This window comes from Meriones unguiculatus, chromosome 17, assembly GCF_030254825.1.
Source record: "Meriones unguiculatus strain TT.TT164.6M chromosome 17, Bangor_MerUng_6.1, whole genome shotgun sequence".
Classification (NCBI taxonomy): Eukaryota; Metazoa; Chordata; class Mammalia; order Rodentia; family Muridae; genus Meriones; species Meriones unguiculatus.
This window is the reverse complement of record NC_083364.1, coordinates 32,510,001-32,529,641: the sequence shown is the minus strand read 5'-3', so window position 1 is coordinate 32,529,641 and position 19,641 is coordinate 32,510,001. Positions and strand designations below refer to the sequence as shown.

The 19,641-nt window shown below is 41.2% G+C and overlaps 1 protein-coding gene across 1 annotated transcript in view; it reads left to right on the top strand.

Moving 5' to 3' along the window:
- The window catches only part of Fgf12 (fibroblast growth factor 12), a 557,338-nt gene that overhangs the window by 142,064 nt on the left and 395,633 nt on the right, over positions 1 to 19,641 (top strand). The gene's annotated exons all lie outside the window — the stretch shown is intronic.

Here is a 19,641-nt window from a genome sequence, read left to right as displayed (position 1 = left end):
TTAAGCCTAAAGACTTGATACAGTTCTGAAACCTATTTAGAGCTGTAGCTTTTATATGTCATGCACTGAGGATGGCCTGAGGGGTCAGTCACTGTAGAAAGTATGAGAAGTTTCCTCTTATATTTATGACTCTTTCTGAAATAATAAGTTGTTGGATTTATAGAGACACAAGAGGGAAATGTATGTACGTAGGAACCATACTAACAAGAAATATTATTGTCAGTGATTTTTTTTTAAAAAGGCGTTTACATTAAATCATTCAGGAACAAGAAAGAACTGTATAATTTAAAAAGAAGTAGAAATGGGTTTGGTAGAGTCTTTGGCCGGATAGAAGCACACATTTCTATCAGAACCTAATACACTTCTGTGGACTCACCTCGACCTGCACATTGGCTAAAGGTACTCATTAATTACATGCAAAACTTAGGAAGGGATGGACTTCAGAAGAGCTACCATCAATCAAACAGTTGAATGGGTGGAATAGAATAGAATCCTCCTGTCTGGCTGCCCACTTCCTGGATGGTCCAGATGAGATTTTATTATCAGAGAATAGAGACAACCAAGCTCCCATATTATGAGCATCATTCCTAGATAAATTAATATTAAGAATAAATATAAAGAGTGCCTGCTAATCATTTAGCTGATAATATGCTGAATGAATAAAAATTGATTATGTGGTTGGTATTGTGCCAAGACCTTTATCTACACATTTCACATAAACATCATAAAAACCATTGAGATTAATGGTATTATCCCAAATGTAAAAATGAGGAAGTTGCAGTTCAGAGCCGTGAATTTTCCTAAATTTCCAAAGCCATGTAATAATATGGTCAGGACTATATCACCTATGTCAGTATCCAGTTGGTCCAGATTACTGGGCTTAGGGATTGTTATATATGATTCATTTATGTGCCAATTTTAGAGGACGGCCAACATTATGTGATGTTACATGTCATTTATCTGTTTGTTACCCACGTCTGTCTCATTAGACAGTCTCCTACCTCTCAATCTGCCTGATTGCCAGACTCCATCTCTTTTCAATAGTTATGTGGTGCCTTCTCACCCATGTGTTTGATAAAATTATATGCACAACCTAAGGAGTCTTTTCCCAATAGCAAATCATTTTGTTTGAACAATGTAGCTCAATACAATATTGAGTTTTCATATATTATTTTTTGCTAATGCTCTCTTGGCTTGCTAGATCTCAATTAAGTATATGCACACTTAAGTATATATATACACTTAACTCAGTATAGCAGTAGTCATGTACCAACTCTTAGACACGATATTGTTTCTGTGACTTGATTAATCTCCTTTCTATCATAATTCAATGTGAGTGAATATTGGTGTCAGTATTCTACCACAGTACTTGCTTTGGTTGTTATTGCTGTTGCTGCTGCTGCTGTGATGTTTACAAAGGTTTAGGAGTGCTAGGACTGAGGAAACGGAAGCCAGAAGGGCAGCTAACAGGGAGAAGGTAAATAATGGGTCCAGGAGTCTGCTGTGGTCCTCTGCAGGCTCAGCCTCCTTGGGTCAAGCTGATGAGACAGCAACAAGAACAGAGGCAGGCGGGCAAGTCCCAACCAGTCCCTTGTGGATATTTAAATGAGAGCCAGAAAATTGCCACCAGGTGGTGCCAGACCACAGCACAGTTGGATTTAACTACATTTTCGGAGGCTTCAAAGTGACCTACTCACCCCCACAGCTGGAAAAAGGCGAAAACGGGAGAATTTGTTGCCTACTGCAGACAATCTGGAGATTCCGATCCAGGTATTTAGGTTTTTATCTTCTGCTTTCCAAGATTTTTTTACACGGTCTAAAGTAAGTTAGCAAAGTCAGCTCAAGCAGGTAGGAAACACAGGGCCCAGCATGTAGGAGGCATTCTACAAACATTTGTATCTGATCTTTAAACAAAACAAAACAAACAAACAAACAAACAAACAAACAAAAACTAACTTAGCCCACAAGTTTGTTCCTTAAATATTGCATGAGCTTCTGCTATTGGCACTCTGGTTTTACTAAAAGCTGAGTGGCTTTTTCCCGCTGGCTCTTGGATCCAACAGAATAAGCCCAACTCATTGGGAAAATGGCCTGTAAGTAACTGGACAACACTTGGTCTTCTACCACTTCCCTGGGTGCAACAATGCACACAGTTAAGGGCTGGTGTGAATTATTGACGAGAGCGAATCGTTTGTAGAAGAACGGAATTTGAATGACTGTTTTGCAGGGATAGATGAAAAACAACACCAAAAGTCCACCCAAGGGAGGCTTCTGAAGAGGTGGCCCAGCTAAGCAGAGAGAGCAGAGCAAGGAGCAATGTTAGAAGTGAGTAAGGCCTGAGGAAGAGACATTGAGGACAGCCTGGAACAACCCCATTGATAGAGGGAACGAGGATCGGATTTTTTTTTTCCCCTCAAATTTTAGTGAAATATCCAGGGATGGATGATTTTACCGTTTGAGTATGAAATTTCCCCTTTAAGTACTTGTATTTGAACACTTGGTCCCTGGTTGGGACCTTCTTTCCTCTCACACTTTGAATTTTGTTGTGGAACTTTGAGGAGTTGGGCCCTATGTGGAGTAGGAGGGTCCTTGGAGGGCCGTCTTGTGGGTTGGTTATGGCTGAGCCTCGATTCCAGCCTGAACACTCCGTCCTGGCCCTCCCAATGTGACGTCATACCGCTGCCACCGTGGACAGAAACAATCCCGTAACTATGCTTTCTCCAAAACCATGAGCCGAAAGACTTTTTCCTAAGTGTTTCCTGATGGTGAGAATCGAACCCAGGACCACGTGAACACTAGGCAAGAAATCTACCATGGAGCTCTACTCCAACTTCCCTTGCATCATTTCCTGCTCAGTGATAAGAAAAAACAAACAAACAAACAACCAAAAAAAAAAAAAGTGGCACAGTGGCTCAATATAAGAAATATGGCAGGTGAGTTGGTGTGCGACTGAAGACAGCCAAATTTCCTATGCAAAACCATTTTTTTTTTAAGAATCTGGGACAACTCCTAAGCGATGCCTGCGGCCAGTGGTTCTTAACCTTCCTAAGGCTGGGACTCTGTATGTTATAGTTCCTCATGTTGTGATGACCCTCCCTCAACCATAAAGTTATTTTGTTGCTACTTCATAACTAATTTTGCTATGGTTATGAATCATAACATAAGTATTTTGTGTTTTTAGGTAGTCTTAGGTGACTGCTGTGAAAAGGGTTGTTCAAGATACCAACAAAAGGGGTCCTGGCCCACAGGTGAGAAACACTGTATTAGCTAAAGAGCACCTCAAATGTTGAACCCACAGATGGAGCCCACTGCCGTGACAAGGACGCCTCCTCCATTTGAGACGAGGCCATCTGTGTCTCTAGACTTCTCAGGACCTCTGTTTCCAACAAAAGTTTCTAATGCACACGCTATATGAACATTCTTATAAGTACGCATTTACATATACATAATAGGAACAAAGACAAGAGTGTTTGTGTGGGAAGCAGGATATTTTCATATTAGGGCTAAGAAAATCGAGAACAAACAATCTGTGTTCTGGTTAGTTTTCTGTCAACTTGTCCCACGCCAGGTCATGTGGGAAGAAGGAACCACAACTGAGAAACTGCCTCCATCTGACTGGCCTGTGCAGCATTCTCTTGATTTATGATTAGTGTGAGAGAGACCAGACTACTGTGAGCAGTGCCACCCGTGGGCTATATAAAAAAACAACGGAAACAAAAACCAGAGCAAGTTGAGTGAGTGCTGGAGAGGAAACCAGTAAGCAACATTCCTTTGTGGCCTCTGCTTCAGTTCCCGACTCCTGGTTCCTGCCTTGGCCTTCCTCTGTCACGGACTGTGATCCAGATACACTAAAGGGAAAACCAAAATAAAAACACCTCTCCTCCTCAGGTTGTATTTGGTCATGGTTTGTACCAGAGCAATACGAAGGAAGCTAGAACACACACAGAACTTGGAGAAATCCTTGGAAAAGCCCATTCACTTGCAGTGCCAACCTGCTAGCAACTTTGCTGTTTCTTACACTTCCTGTGAAAAGGAGCATGGGAAGTATAAGAAGAATTTTGGTGTGGGATTGTAGGATGAAGCTAGTCCCAGTAGCACAAATAATTCTGATGGAGTTCAGAGCATCTGAGTTGTGCAAGCCCATGATGTCAGGCTTGAGCACTCTGAGCTCCCTCTGTGTTTCTAAAGAGGATTATGAGCTCAGAGGTTCTTTTCTTTCTTTTTTTTTTTTTTTTTCTTTCTTTCTTTTTTTTTTTTTTTTTTTGAATCAGCAGAATCCTATTCTTCAGAGTGTGCTCAGCAGGCTTCGGATCTGGTCAGACTAAAGTTCCCCTAGGATTTAAATTACCACGGAAAAGGATAAAATGATGATTTGGGAGCATAGCTTTTTAATGCCCATAAAACAGGCTCCCTTGAAGTTCAAGATTAGAAGGTACCTTTAGAGATAGGAGTCCAGCAAAGTATGGGAGAATAGGGGTGCCGTTCTGATGGTGAAGGCTGTGGGTTGCTGCTATGTAGTTATTGGTAAGATGAGGTCAGGGTATCTGAAAGTTACAGGAGCTGGTGTTTTAATTTATTTCCCTGACCCATCTCACAAAGAGTAAGAGTTGACATTTTCAAATATAGGTCTTTTTTATTTCCTGCTGTTTTATGTTATAGCCAAGCTTGATTTTTTTTTCAAACTGTTCTTCCCTTTTATGAAAGGCTAAAAACATCACTGAAGCAACTCAAAGACACTCACACTCACTACCAAAATTATCTTCTCAAAACCAACTACTTAGAAAAGGAAAATCATAGTGTAGGTAGAAACAGAGGCTTGCAAGCTGGCTTATCTGGTAAGAGTACTGACTGCTCTTCCAGAGAACCCAAGTTCTATTCCTAGCACTTACATGTTGGCTAATAACCTTCTGTAAATACAGTTCCAGGGGAAATAATGCTTTCTCCTAGCTTCTGTGGACACGGCATGCATGTGGTGCAGACATACATTCATGCAAAATACCCATACATTTAAAATAAAAGTAATCAAGTATTTAGAAATAGGTAGATACATAAATTATTATGAGCCGTATTACTGAACAATGAATGTTTGCTGCCTGATAGCCTGAATGCCTTCAACTACACCAAGTCCTACAGAGAACAAGAGAAGCAAAATGGACGTCAGGTTCCGCAGGTACAGGACACAGGGGGAGTTCAAGCACTGGTTATGAGGCAGAATATAATCAGTTGGCAGATGGAGTATCCTCTATGGAAAACTCAGATTCAGAAGTGGGAGAGATGAACAAGAGCATGTATGATAAAGTGTTACCCTAGGGAGCAAATGAGGCATGAGCTGGTGTGTGTGGGAAGGGCTGGCTTCAGAATGACTGGGGAGTGGAGCAAGAAACATTCAGGTCAGTCTACCCATGCTGAGAGGAGAGGGAGGGAGGGACAGAGTGAGCAAGCTGTAGAGTCAGAAGTAGAAAGTGCTGTACGTGTCTGTGCTGAGGCTGAGGAATGAGAATCAGGGATGAGAATGCAGGCCTGGCCAATATGCTCAACTGAGAAATCAGGCAGAGAGAAAAACTCAGCAGTCAAGGGGAGTGTTGACCAACTTCCTAGCTTCCCACTGATTCTCACTGAGTCTCCGACATCTGTAATCTCCAAGGATGTAGTAGGCTTTCTTTCCTCACACCATCTGTGGAAACATTTCTTGCCCCATCTTGTCAGCAGCCATAATGTCTGGGCGTCTTCCTTCCTTATTTTCTAGCTCCAGACCATTCGGACTGCCCCCAACCCCAACGGGCATTTGAAGCTTTACTGTCTATTCAAAAGTAACTGCACCATACTAGATCTCAAAGCACCCAGCTAAATAAAGGGGTAGTAAAGGTCAGCCAGTGGCTCCTGAAACTGTATCACACTGGAGAAGAATAGACTAGGAAGAGCAGTAGATGAGGCTTGGTAGAGATTCAAACCCAGAAAAAGTGAATGCTCTCCTAGTTATTGGCCAATGACTGTCATTTCTATTTATGGTTTGTGCTTTGGAAAGAGATTTTTTTTAAAATGTACCTCAATAGTTTATGGAAGATCTGCTAAGTGTCTAAAAGTAGCTATACAGAGATTCTAAATATACAGCCATAATTATTTTTTTTAAAACTGAGAGCTATTTTTAAATCTGTCATAATTTGAGAAATTGTGAAATAAAATGGCAGAGCTTAATGCAAAGGTGAATTGTGCTGAACTCAATTTAGCATTGGCATAGTTGCTATGTCTAATCTATGTCTAATACTCAAAAGTTTGGACTCCATTCTACTAAAGGAGTGCCTTTGATTTTCTCATAACCCTTGAATGAATACAGAAGTGTAGAAATATTCTCAATGAGCACAACACTGCTCTAGTAGGATATTTGAATTGCCTACGAGAAGAAGGCGTCATGGTTTTGGCATTTTCAAATCTGTTCACTTTTTTTTTTTTAGTTTATTCAACATAATGATATCTTAGAGGCAAATGTGCTCATCACACTGATGTATTAAGAATTTAGCATGCCATCTAAGTTCTGAAAGATGTGGGGGAAATTTTCAATTTAGATGGATTAAGAAGCCATCATGCCATTTGGGTTCTGAGGGATGAAAAACTCTAAAGTCATCTGCAATGTTTTCATTTACATTTTAAAGAAGTTCTCCAAGGCAATAGCAGCGCATGCAACATTCATCTTTTCTTTTGACTTGCAAAAGAAAAACATGTTTATGGTGAAAAATATGTTCAACCCAGAACCTTTTTACTCTTCCCATAAACGTTCTTTGCATACAAACCATGTGTCACCAAAGTGTGTTAGACATGGGCACCACAGATCCAAGCATAGCAGCCATGGTGGAGACTTCCAAAGAGCTCTGCTACCTCTTGGGAAAGTGAAGTCACAACTGAAGTAAAGTGTGTGATGTAGTGACAATTTTGGAGTTTTTGTTTCTTTGAGAAAACACAGAAATATTATGGGAATGAGTATTTGTTTTAATCCCGGGTGTGGGATGCAGGGCTCTTTCAGGTTGTCTACAGTAGCTGACTATGATTTGCCTTGTTCTCTAGCAAGGGCATGATTGCAGATAGTTTTTGCAATTGAGTGATGTTTGGAATTCTGAGGACTTTCCAGAGGGTACTTAAATGTCAGCGCCCCAGTTGATGGTTTGTCGTTGGTTACTGTTGGTCTTGGTTTGTTAAGTAGTTGTGCACAAAGAAGAAACAAGAGGAAGAAATTAGATATCCTGCTGGCAAAGATCAAACTTGCTATAAGGAACTCGATGCCCATAATCAGCAAGAAGTAGTCTAAGGACCTCTGACTTTCTTCAGAAATCTCTGTCCTTTCCTCTTCATCCTTTTATTGTTGTTGTTTGTTTTGTTTTGTTTTCCTCTTCTCAATAGTGTAAGGACATTGAAAGCATTGAAAGCGTGGAAGGAAAAGGGTGGAGAAGGATGGAAGGAAGAAGAATCTACAAAGTAGCAAAAAGCAAGCTACAGTGTGATAATTGACTAGGATAGGCAAGGTGCATGGGTGGGGCAGGATGCTTCAGGGTCTTCCCCCCTGGTATATCCAGGTGGCCAAGTGATGAAATCTAAGTGGATTGGTGAGGGGTGAGAGAGCCAGATAGCTTGATGTGAAAGAGCACTGAGAGTGAATATTTCAGCTGGAGCAGGAAGAGGGTCATAATTAAAGATAACCGGACAAAACTAAGACCATTTTGAACACTAAGTGAGCTGACTTCCTATCTTTGACATCCTAATAAACACTGTTTTGTTTATCTTTAAAGATACATTGAGGTATGTATTTTATTATATTTTAGATCAACATCATTTTGAAGCAAAGTCTTCTGGAAGTATTTTCTCAGAATTAGCACTAAGCTTCGGTGGTCCAGGTGGGGGAATCCAAGGCTGAAAATCGCACTGGGCAAAGAACTTGTTAAAGAATTTGTAAGCGTCTCCACACAGTTCTCGCTTTCCGTCTCTTTTATTTACCAAGGAACACATTATGTTTATTGGATCACACCATTCTGCAATGCTTCACAAAAATAGGTTTACACGTCAACTAATCTCATATTCGCCAGCCCCCCCATTAGCGAATATATTGTATTCAATAGTTCTCCATTGTAAAAGTTAAACATTTAGTGAAAATTTCATATACCTCTCTGTGACAGTTTGTTCAAAATCTACACAAAAGATGAGACTTCACGTGTTAATCAAACAAATCTACCCCAAATTACATGCCACAGCAAATTAGTTTCATTTCAAAATATTTATTGAGCAGTGTATTTGAAAAGTACAATACCCGGACAACTGCCTTCAAGTACAAACTGGTTTGGAGCCACACCCCAAGACACAGAATTTGACTATTGTTGCACATTCTCCTGGTGAGCAATCATCAGCTGTTTACTAAACACCCTTGTCCTGGAATTTAGGGGAAGCTTGAAGCTGTCCTGGTCTTTGGTTCCGTTTATTTTTAAATTAACAACTTCATTTGTATCAACAAAACCCAATTCTCTTGACAGGAGACAAACAACGTTAACTTGGTAGACATCTATGCTGCTAGGAGAAGGGCACATTGTTTGGAATCTTACAAGGATCATTATATAAGTCTTCTATAAAGCACCTCATGAAAATTAACAAGAAAACAACTAGGAAGGCAACAGCACTACATGCTGTGGACTTTTGAGGAAGAAAAGACAAAACACTAAATAGAAAACCAGGAGCTTCACTGCCTCTGTTCCTCTATCCCAGACTATAAGTTCCTTCAGGTCACAGGACACAGCTGTCATCTCTGTCCTTTGTGACAGTACCCACCAATGGCCTCAACCATGTCAAGTTAAATTTCCGAGTGAGTTAGTGGATATGTAAATGAGTGAATGAGTGAACAGGCATCTTTAGGCATTAAAGGAGCACAGGGTTCACAGCACATCATCCACAAGGTGGGTCATGAATATGTCCATACTGGGGTTGGGGTTAGGTTAGGAATAGTTCTGTGGAGAGAGAGCAGTTACTAATAGTATCAAGGAACCCGTGCATCTGTTAAACATACCATGAGGGATGTTTACATACCAGGAGGAGTGCACTGTTACAAATACATGTAAGGTATCTGCTCAGTGTTAGTTTTTCTTTCTTTGTATGCCCTTTCCAAGGTTAACCCTTGAACGCCTATTTATTTCTCATTTGCATTTCAATGCTTTAAAAACTGTAACTGAAATCTTTGCATGGATTTTTAGAATACAAGAGCTTGGCATATGTGTTTAATATATAATGCTCAGATCAGTCAAAAACCACTGAGTTCTTATCCTACCTGCTCAGATAAACTACTAAAGAGAAGATTAGAAAAAGAAAAACAACAACAACAACAACTTAACCACTATTGGCATGAATATGGATTAAAGGGAACTCTTAGCCGCTGTTAGAGCAATGTAAATTAATACATTGCTATGGTGATGCCTCACAAACTCTGCTAGACTTGAATGTACTCTGTAACCCAGGGTTTGAAATTAAGATCTTCCTGTGTCAGCCTCTGTAGCACTTGGGATTACAGGCCAGTACCACCTCCTTTTCTGTACATCTCAAGAATTTTTTTTTTTTTTTGGAGTGGGTATAATAATTAGAGCTGAAGAGTCTAATCCTCTTGTTGGAAACAGGCTTGGTATCAGATTGAGACTTTCCTTTTCTAAAACAGCAACTTGTAATCAAAATGAAGAAACATCAGAGATGAGATTGACGGTGAGACTCTTCCCTTTATTTTTCTCAGTTAGCACTGATCCCAAGGCATGGTTCAGACACACTACCTTTGAGCCATACCCTCGGCTGAAGCCCAGCACTCTCAAGATCAATATCTACAAACCTGTAAAGAGGAGCAGGTACTGTGGGAGAACCAGTGAGGCTTATTAAAAGAGAGAAAGAAAATAAATCATCGTTTTGGAGACTGCTGGAATGAAGAGTTGGTGATAGACATTTTACAAACCGAGGCAGTGTGGGAGGCTTTTCGATTTATATTTTTAAATGTGAGCAGATGGGCTGAGCGTTCTTATAGAAAGTGGATGTGTATGTCTGTGCGATGGAAATGTAGTTCACAAAGGCTGTTCCTTTGCAGGTGGGAATAATATGAGCTTACTCACTCTGCACTGATAAGAAAGCTAAAATCAAATCCCCACAGCACTTCACATATGGTGACCCAGTTCTCCTTATTTCCGTAAAGACTTGTTCTTTCTCTCCAGATGACAGTTTGGGTGAAAGAGGTATAGTTTCAAAGGCGATCTGAATTCCAGGCATGTGAAGATTGGGCATTGTTACAGGGATGTTATCAACTGTGTGATGGTAGCAGGCCAGAGTTATCATGGGGCTCAGTGAGACACAAAGTGAAGGGAAGACTGCTAATTGTAAATCTAGCATCACTGATCAAACAGCGAGGTGTTAAGGAATAAGGTCAATTAATGCAATTTGAAAATATGTTTGCCTATGTGTGGTTTTCACCCTTAAAAGATGGTGTAAGGTTTATATGTCAGGATGTGGAGCCAGAAGTCTTTAGTTCAAATCCCGTATCTACTGTTTCTTGGTGGTGAGACTTTGGGTAAGACACTTAACTTTCCTGAGCTTTAGTACCCTCAGCAATAAAAGGGAGAGGATGGATGAGTTTGAAAAGACTAAATTAGTTTACGTAGCCAAGTGTTTAGAACAGTTCCTGGCACATTTTAACTGCTACTTAAACGTAAGAGTGTCTTTGGTTGTTATTTGATATTGGTTTCATGGAGTCACCATTACACTTTAAGGCAATATACCAAAAGCATTTTTTCTTGCCATAGAGACTAAGTCTAACCATCGTGTTTTGAGTACAGTGTTGCTATTTTCAAACGTGTTCCCTTATAATCCTTGTTTCTGAAGGCCTTGCTGTCCACCTGCTCTTCCTTTGCTACCAATATTATCCACCTGTAATGAGAACATTACTACTTCTTTTCAATGCTAGGGACAGAACCCCGGGCCTCACACATTAGGCAAGTGCTCTACCACTGAACCAGAACTTCAAGCCCATTTAACTGAAGCACATCCTTAGGGCTTAGTCCACACACCAAATTGGTATTTGGAGATGGTAGAATGAGGTCATTTCAGATGACAGTGTCCACTTCCACCCTTGCCAGCGCTGCTAATATGGTACAAGTCAACAACACGATTATTATTAAATTGAAATTCCTGGGGTTCGACATTTACAGCTGTAATGACAGATGACTTCTCAAACTACATGGCCCAGTCTTCCCTGACCTCCATTCTGTTCCTATCAGTACGAAGGCTTCTGCTGTGCCATATGGCCAAATTTCCACTTCTTTTGTTCTCCATCCCAGCTTCTCGCCAGGCCAGTGCAGCTTCATCTCCAACAGTGCCAAAAATGTACCAGCATTTAGGTAAATCTGGCGGAATCATGTTTCCATCCTGTTCTAGAACCTGCTGTGCAGGTTTAGCTGCTGGAATGCAAAATAACAGCACACACGGGGTCCTAATGCTAGGATCCCGCAATGATGATCAGAGTCTTGTGTATATTAAAAAAAGCCCCTGTCCCATCTATAGCTCCTCCTCTCTCTCTGAAGTGTCTCTCTGTAGGTCAGAATGTTTTGTGACTCACAGTGCCATCTTCCTTGAGTGTTGGGATTATAGGCATGGGCCATCATGTGTAGCTGAAAAATAATTATTTTTTCTACACAGAGGACAACAATTCATGGCATTATTTCAAAATGGGAAAGCAAAGTCAAGAATAAAGCAAGCTCAAACCATTTACAGTAGCAAAATCAGAAAGATACAGTGATGGTTGTGTGTTGATACCTGAATGTCCCCTCCCCTGCAGCCTAACAAATTTGAGACTAAAATGCTCTTTATCTGTTTTTCAAACTTCATACTAAATTACAAGCCTTTTTCCAAGACATGAAGATAATGGAGTTATGATGGAATTGATTGATATTTTCCAAGTCCTATTATAATTGTTATATTATTATTGTTTATTACCTTATTATTTTATTTTTATTATTAGTAGTAGAGACTTTTCAAGTGAAGCACTGGACATCACTGAAGTCTGAATCGCTCAAAAGTTATCTCCTATCCTTTTCCAATGAGTCTTTTCACTGGGTGGCTGAGGGATGGGGAAATGTTTGGATGGGAAAGGTTTGGAGTCAGCAGTAGAACAAGTAGCCTGTGTCGTGCTTGTCCCTTGCCTATTGAAAGAAAGAATGGGAGAGTGACCAAAAACAAAATAAAACAACAACAACAAAACCATCTTAAAAAAGACTGTTTTCTCTTTGTGGTGTATTTTCCTGACTCAAAAGCAACACTGATTCTTCTGTGTTTTCCTTCTTTCCTTCCTTGCTTTAGAGACTTCCTTCCTTCCTTCCTTCCTTCCTTCCTTCCTTCCTTCCCTTTCTTTCTTTCTTTCTTTCTTTCTTTCTTTCTTTCTTTCTTTCTTTCTTTCTTTCTTTCTTTCTTTCTTTCTTTCTTTTTTCTTTCTTTCTTTCTTTCTCTTCTTTCTTCTTCTTCTTTTCCTACAGAGCTAATTGGCTGTGTTAAAGTGCTAGGAAGAAACATTGTTCAACTCCCTTGTTTCCCAAGAGGTTATTACTATGTAACTTCAGCTCACTCCCTTTCCTCAATGACCTGGTTTGTCTGGTGATTTAAAACGAAGGTCACCTGAACTTTGTGTATATTAAAAACATTTTATTTTTTTTTTTTGCACATTTTTAAAATTTTAATTCTCACCAGGTTATTAACTTTTTTTTTTCAATGCAGTTTATTCAGGAACCTTGAACAATCATCTGACCCAAGGGAAAGCCAGCCCACATCTTAAATAGCCTCTGGGTAGCCAGCCCCAGCATGCCACGTGGGCAATGCAGATAGGTCCACATACATGGAAGCAAGCCAGATCCTCAGCCTTAGCCAAATGTGGAGTTGTTCGTGACAGAGAGCACTCACCATCGGGAAGGTGGAAGGCAGAAACCAACTCCATCTTTAAGGCGCAGCATTACACAGCTCTCTACAGTTCCCCCTTTTTGTTTTAGATGCATCAGGCAAGAGTATAGGTCTGATCTCTGATATTAGAAATAAATTGGGACTTTGTACCGATGTTCATTTAGGTGTCATCCACCCAAAGAGCATCAGACCCGTCCTATACCTTTTTCTCAGAGGCGGGACCTGGGGCATCAACCCGCATACAATCAGACATGCTCTTCTCTGGGTCGAAAGCGGCTGACCCTGAGTGCAGTGCTTAGCCTCGCATCCTGGGCGTAACATTTTAGCTTTTTATGGTAGCCAACCATGCTTGGGGAGACTGTCATGCTTCAATGGCTGTAAAGGCCTGAATGGTCATGGCTGCATTACGCTGTTGTGAGACTCTAATCTTGCATATATACCACAGGCAAACCAAGGAGACCAACACCAGAAGGCCTGCTAACGCTCCCATGTCCGCCCATTCCTTCAGATGATTCATGGCTGCAGCAATCCATGATGATAATCCTGTGGCTAGTCCTGCGTCCACTCTGGTAGAATTTACCGTGACAATGGCCACTCTCAGCTGCTCCATCGTAGTATCGAATTCTCCAGTCCAATTACCTAAAATATAGCTAGACAATTGTTTAGACAGATTTGCAGCACAGGGAAAATTCTCATATTGTATGCTAGTGACACAAAGTCCAGCATACTTTCATTGACAGCCAGGTTGAGCGATTTGCCATAGGGTATCAATTTGCTCCTGCACGAGGTCAATTCTCTGATTGAACACCATCAAGCCTCCTTTTAGTTGAGCATTAATTCCTTTTTGTACATCTAAGGCATGAGCTACATTGGCTAAAAGGTTATTCAGGGTCATTTTATTTTATGTGCACATGTATGTGTATAGCTTAACAGGTAGTGGTCATAGGAAAATTTAAAGGAACCAATTCTCTCCTTCCTTCATGTGCGTTCCTAGGATCAAGCTCAGGCCATTGGGCTACAGAATGTGTCAGCAGTGCACTGGGATTTCTTAATTCTGTCTACAATAGACCACCTTTTTGTTGTTAAGTTTGATTCTATTGTCTGCATATGCTACTTAGTTTAACTGTTCATCCCCTGATGGCTGTCTGAGCTACTCACTGTTGTGTAGCAGATTTTCCAAAACTGGAGCTGTTTAAAATACCTAAGTATTCATTCACTCATTCACTCACCATTTCTGTGGGAGAGTTGTTTGTTGGTGATATGGTTAGGTGCTTCTGGTTTGGTTTTCCATGACACGGGCGTGCTGGCCAGGTTTTTCTGCATCTGCAGCCCTCTGGAAGGAAGCTGGGTTGGAAGGGGGTTTATTTCTGAAGTGGCACACACACCGTACTTAAAATCATGTGGCTGCAGCAGTAGATCTCAACCTGTGGGTCAAGACCCCTTTGGGTGTTGAAAAGCCCTTTCACAGGGGTTGCATTTCAAATATCTTGAATATCAGGTATTTACATTATGATTCATAACAGTAGCAAAGTCACAGTTATGAAGCAGCAATGAGATAATTTTATGCTGGGGGGTCACAACAACATGAGGAGCTGTACTTAAGGGTCACAGCGTTAGCAAGGTTGAGAACCACTTGGTTAAAGTTAATCTCTAGGGCCTTAAATTTGAAATTAAGGAGATTGAATATGTTTTCTTTCCCATGCATGCTAGGCGGAAGAGAATTACAGATACTCCTAAGTGGAGAATCAGATGATTAATGCTTCCTGGTTACACTGACAAGAAGTGACACATTTTCCAGTGGAAGGAGGGTAACCACAATGACTTGTGAGTTGGAATTTAGGGACTTCTCCAGCCAGTAGAGGTAGGGCAGACCTGGTGGAAGTGTCTAAGTTATTCATCCCCTGCTTTTATTTTTGAGTCTTAGAGACTTAAGTGTATGACATTCATTGCATTTAGGCTTACAGATCTGTTAATGGTTATTGCGCAGAGAGTACAGTGGATATTCTTCATCTTAAAGGTTTGATTTCTTTGTGGACAATGCAAGAAACACGGACAGGCTAACTTTGTTCACCTCTTGGGTTTTGATATTACGTAATATGATAGGAAAGTAGAATTGTTCGTTTCTGAGGGGCCATCACAGTTCCAGAGCCTCACATGCCTGATTTCTGTATGTAATCACCATCCAAAGCAGGATAATGAAGCTGCTCTTAGATTCATGTCTCTGAGTTAATGCTCAGTAGGAACAGACACTTCCTTCCCTGTGGTCTTCCCTAGGGGATGTCTGGATACAGCCCTTATTTCAGGGACACTTCAAGGCAGAGAGACTGTGAGAAGAAAAAAGCCCACTTTGTCACCGTGCTTTTGTTCTCAAGTTCAATACAGACTAAGTAGCTAAGAAAATTTGAGAGAGGAGAGCCTAATGTGCTGGCAAACAGCTACTGCTGACATGTGGTAGTGTGGGTATTACTTAAATTCTGAATGGCATTGTGGCCTGATTATTTTGTGTATCTCTGCAGATTACAACTCTTGTCCCATTTATTCTCTGTATATCCAAACTGGAGAGGATTTTTTTTCTAATGAATATTACAAAATTGATAACTATAATCCCAGATCCTCCAGAGAAACAGAGCCAGGAGGAGAAGTATCTGGATTGTAAGGCGTTGGATCATGTGGTTATGGAGTGTGGTTATGCCCCAGATGTGCACAGCTGGTGCCTATTTTAATGGGTTGCAGGTCCTGGGAAAAGCAACATTTCTCAGCAAAGGCTATAAGTTGGTGATTTGTTTTATATGGCTTTTATCCGATAGGCAAAGGACAGCTCCTGTGATAGAGGACAACTTGGTTTACCAATTCTAGTGATTTCAAGATTGGTCTCATCCAAAAGATCACCAACATCAGCAACCTGTAAAATGAATACTTCATGGCCAGTCATGTTGTAATAAAAAAGAAACCATCTCAGAAATATTGACTATGGGTTTTTATTTTTGTTTTCAACTACTCCAGACCTCATCACCACTCCCCAGGATTCTGTTTAAGATCAGTTCACATATGTATTCTATATGCACTTGTGAGCTTTTACCTTATTTGAAAAAAAAAATGGAGCACCTTCCACAGATGTCCTCCTAGGTTTGGACATCGCCTGTAAAATAAGAATCAGGAGCACAGGTCTTCATCCATCACTTCTGGCCCTAGATGCCCCAGTATCAAGCATGTGGCCCCTAAACACTAGTCCTTCATCCAGAGCAGGATCAGTATCCTCCTCTCCTACTTTTGTCATTTGGTACCTTTACATCTCAGGCTCTACTTACTGTATCTTTGTTTGTTTGTTTGTTTGTTTGTTTGTTTTAATGGCTCTTTGTTCTCTCATTAATCATTTATGTCCTCATCATTAAAGAACAATAGATTTTGGGCATTTCGTTGTGCATGTCCCTCATGCAGCAAGAGTTCCTAAGGTGGACCTAGGGAGGAGTCATTTAAAGAAAGTTGTCAGTTTTAAGGTCTGGGAGAATGGAAGAAGAGAATGGGCTGAACTTCTGCAAATTAGCTCTTTGCTTGTTGCTTCAAGACAATGTTTCTCTGTCCTGGATTCACTATCTAGATCAGGTTGGCCTGAAACTCACAGAGATCTCTGCCTCTTGAGTGCCAGGAATGAAGGAGTATCCTATTGTGCCCAGCCTAACTCCTTTCAAAGAAGAATTTAAAACAAGGAAGAAGAAAATAGGAGTTGTGCTTGTGACTGAATCCATCATCGACCAGGATCTTCATGAGCACTGAGTGTTCACGACAAACTCTCAGTTTCCACCTCATCTATTTGATAACTTGCTCCTAAATTTTTCTGCCACCTAATTAGACTTAGTGAGTAACTTGCAAATTTCAAGAGCTATTAGAACCATGTAACTATAAGTATAATGTTTTTTTTTTTTTTAATGGTGCTGGGGCCACTATGATGACAAATCTTCCAGGAAGGGAAGGGGCTTCTGGGACCACTTCTTCACAGGTGTGGACATTGTGAGATCTGGAGAGACGGAATGGCCAGATTGGTACTAGAGCAACATTGGTCAGAAAGGGAGTAGTCTGGCTTTGGGTGTGGCAGAAGCAACTGCTCAAATGGCAGCTTTGGTGTTGGGAGAGTACAGGAACTATCTTAGTAAAGATGATGCCTGGGAGCAAGAGAGATCAAAAAGGACCTGGACATGATAGGGTCTTACTAATGATACCCCAATAACTTTTCCACTTTCTTATAAGATAATGTAGAACCTTAGCTGTCTCTGCTAGGTAAGAGGTCAGATCCTGGCAGAGCAGGCCATTTGTGGCTCAGCGAGCACCCTAGAGCTGCTAAGGAAGCGCTCTGCTCTCCACTGCCCTGGCAGGTGGCCCAGAGCTGCGTGAGTCAGTTTTGCGCTGAATCTCAGCATAATGGAGGAAGGTGCTATTTTGGGATAACAGGCATATGATCATCTCTCTGTCTCTCTCTCTTTCTCTCTCTCTCTTTGAGCAGATTTCACAGGCCATGATGTTTGCAGAAAGAGTGACTTTCCAGAATACTTCACTCTCCTCTTGAGCACAGAAACAGTTTCACAGGGTGGTTGACTCTCCGGGAGCAGGGATTTCGTATCTGACATTGACAGCCGTTAACCATGCTGTTGATGACAATGGCTCTAGAGAGGTTTAATGGAAGGATTTGTGTGTAGTTAACAAGCTGTGTGTTATTATTTTAAACCAGTGGTAGAAGTGAAAACAGAAGGTGCGGCGGCACTGTGAAGCATCTGAAGGATAATGGCATCACCGGAGCCCTGAATGGGGAGGTCTCCCTGCCATGCCTCCCCTCTCCATAGATCCATCATTTGATTTCCTTGTGTTCTGAGGGTGAATGCCAAAGAGAGGATCTGATTTGGAATGTTCTTTTTAGAAGGGAGCTGCTAAGACTGGATGCCATTTTTCTTTTCCTTTTCCACATGTGATGTCATGATTGTCAGCATTGTCTAGATTATAGTAAGGTCAAATTACAAACATTGTACAAAAGGCACCCTAAAGGCCATGATTTCCAGGATGCTGAAGTCTGGGAACCTGCTTCCCAATAGATGTGCTGCGAAAACTATGTTGCTATGAATACACAGCTCTCAACCTTGTTTCCAGAGATTGCACACGATGGGATGTTTTCTGTTTCATGATGTAGCCAAATGTGTTTGGGGAAATCTTTTAGGGTCAGTACTTACTTAGGCCAAAAGTGATACAGCGTTCCCCACTTCAGCTACACGGGGAATTCTGTCCTAGTTTCCTTCACGCCTCATCCTTTTTCCTTTGTTTCTTCTCAACTCCGGAAGTTTCATCAGTTAATACTTACCCATAACTGAAGCCTCCTTGATAATTTGATGATTCAGATGTGTACTAACTGCCTGCTCACTGCACCCAATTGCAGGCAGCCTAGTAACCACACATACACGTTTCCCTGAACTGCTCCAAAGCTACTTGCATTTCCGTGAATAACTCAAATCTGACATGTGTAAATCTGCAGTGGCTATAAGGTCCCCAACCATTAATAAGAGAAATTGGCACTACTCACTCTGTACCTGTCTGTCCTTCCAAGCTTGAGCCTGTAAATCATACTGTCACCATCTTTTTTTTCTTCTGTTATAGCCACGTATGTATAGAAATATATGCAGCAGCCTTTAGACCCACTGCCTCTGCACTATCTTCCTTGGTACTGCCTGGTTTAGAGCCTTCGCTTTTCCCTTAAATATTATCTTAAGACCTCTAATCTTCTTACATCTTATATCTTCTCCCTCTCCAATCGTTTATCCACGTTTTTCTAAATTAGATGTGAGTTAGCACACTTTCTGCAGTGAAGTCCCAACCCACTTCCAAGCACATTCATTTCTCCATCATGTTTATGACTTGGAGTCAGGCAGTCCTGAGTTCAAAGCTTCATTCTGTCACTTACTTGCCATGTGACCTTGGGTAACTAACTTCACTGTTTTAAAAAGTGATAATGACAAGGGTGCTATGCAGTAAATTTACTTCAGTTTCCCAATACCTGGCTTTTCCTCTAATTATGGACAGAATGTTTCCCTGATCCATGCTTAGCTACCTTTTGATGACATGCTTTATTCTAAGACACCCACTTCTTTTCTGTTTCCCTTTGGAGCATCTTTAAACATTGTGTCTACTGTGCTTCTGCCATTTTCTTTTATTTGGCTCTAATGATACTTCTTGCTGTGAGGACCAACAGATCTGTGAAGAGTCTCCTTTCACCGTTCTGCCCTTTTCCGTAGTCTTTGGACACTAGAACACAGTGATGACATCATGGTTCTGACTGTCTGTTTGAGATGGGGTTCCCTGAGAGAATTCTGACTCGGCCATCATTGCATCCACACAATCTAGAGCGGTGTCAGATGCAAGGCAAGTGTTTAGGGCCACGTGAAAACACTTTCCAAAGCAACAGGAGAGCTCAGACAATGTGACAGCCAACAGCCATCATCAGGTGAAGGGGCCCCACTTCACCGAAACAGTCACATCTGTGATTCCCTTTTCTCCCCAATGCCCTATTGAGTTTGGGACAGCTAGCTAGTCTAACTCCCCAATTTTACACGAGATCGACCCCAGGAGAGAACACTCATGGATACAGCAGGACGGTATCAGAATGGAACCCGCATCAGAAGTTATTACATGAGACAGCTAAGAAGGAGAAAGGGTTTG